The sequence below is a fragment of the Anarrhichthys ocellatus genome, unplaced genomic scaffold (genome assembly GCF_004355925.1).
Source record: "Anarrhichthys ocellatus isolate YVR2014 unplaced genomic scaffold, GSC_Weel_1.0 scaffold34, whole genome shotgun sequence".
Taxonomy (NCBI): Eukaryota; Metazoa; Chordata; class Actinopteri; order Perciformes; family Anarhichadidae; genus Anarrhichthys; species Anarrhichthys ocellatus.
Window position 1 is genome coordinate 3837863 of NW_022280064.1, and position 1957 is coordinate 3839819.

A 1957-nucleotide genomic window follows, 5' to 3' on the forward strand; every position below is an offset into this window, starting at 1 on the left:
GTGTGTGTGTGTGTGTGTGTGTGTGTGTGTGTGTGTGTGTGTGTGTGTGGAGCTCTCCCTTATCAGCCGCTGTAGAGAAGCCCTGAAGGAAGGCTCTGAATCCATGGTTGTTCATGTACAGAAGTCTGGTTTGGCTCCCAGGTGGGAATGTATTTAACATAAAGAATTAAATGAATGTTTCTCAGTTTCTCCCTTGAAAAGTGAGTTCTCTTCCCCTGGTAAACTAATACAATCAAAAGAAGAAATACACATTAAAGGATTGTATTTTAACATCCTCACAAATGGTGAAAAAACAAGGACAGAGTCCAAACACTTGCTGTAAAACGAGCGATGTTAATTTCTTCCTGACCGGAGCCATATGTGGTGCTGCCAATGTCGAGCGTCTCTGAAGCCGAAGTGAAAGGAGCACGATCATTTTCTACATCCATGCAAAACCTTTTTGCCAGGGTTGGTGCGGCGCTCACTGCCTGACAGAGTCTCAGGAGGTGGATGTTGACATCACGTCTCCGACAGTCAATGATATCAAAGTTTTACTAAATGTAACCAAGCATTAACCACTGAGGGGACGGATCAGAAAACGGGTCGTTTTTAAAGCCCTCAAATGGGCCGTAGTTAAATGTTCAAGTCAGTTTCGGGTTGAGGACCTATTGGAGCTGTTATATGTTGACACAGATTGTTTTAGAAGAAGAGTCAAACTGTTAATATAAAAACAATACTGAGGAATAAGATCAGATAGAATGAGATGAGACCTTTCCCCCTCCCTGGGACATTAAAGGTTACAGCAGCACAAAGGGGAGACAGACAGGAGGCAGCAACAGGAGATATAAAAAGAAGATAACATACCGAGACATACCAAAACCAAATGTTCATAAATATGCAAAAACAAGAATGCAGATAAGTGTATTGATCATGTAGATAATACATGCATAAGTATATATCTATGTGAATATATAAAAACCATGAATAAATATATAGATAATAGTATGAAATAATAATAATAATAATGACGTCGACAGATTTAAAATTGAAAAAAGAACCAAACAAAGTCCTTCACATTAAACTGATGACGTTTCTCTTAAGGTGGTCACATGACAGCATGGGTGCTGAGGCTGCTCCCTGTGGAGACGATGTGTTGAGCTACAGCACCAATTAACCTGCAGCGTCGTTGTCTTTGCTGCGGTTCAATAAATCAATCGTACGGTGAAATGCAACCCTGCAGCGTTGAGTTATTCCAGATGAAACTCCATGAATCACTTCACCAGTCAGCCCTCGCCATTACCTCATCACGGGCAGCAAGATGACGTCATAAATAGTAAAACGTGGGTTAATCTGTCATTTCTGTAAATGCAGAATTAAAAACTATAAATGTAATAATTGTTGATTGTTTCCTCATAATAAATAACTCATAATGTTAAGCTTAAATGATGAGCTTATTAACAGAGAAACTAGATAAAACTGTAAATTTACAGTTAATATTTTGATAATGGATTAATCCATGAAGCCGGACATTGATACCCAATGTTATAGGAAGTATCCAGATCCTTTACTCGCATACACATATCAGTACTCAGAGTACTGCAATATATATAAAGGCTGAATACAAGTACCAAAGTGCTCGGATTCACCAAAGCGACAGATGGAAACATGGCGGCTATCACTTTAAATCTAGAGCGCTGCATGTTTCATAAACTCATTACTTCAATCTGTAAAGTTACAAACAAACAAATGTGAAAAGAAGTACGATCACTAGTGAATACGATCACTAGTCACAGCGCTATTAACCCCTGAGGGTGTGGAGAGCCCTTAAAACACACACACACACACACACACACAACGGACAGGTTGAATTTACTATGGATCCTGCCAGCTAATGACCCTGACCTACTTACACATTCTGTGTGTGTGTGTGAGTGTGTGTGTGTGTGTGTGTGTGTGTGTGTGTGTGTGTGTGTGTGTG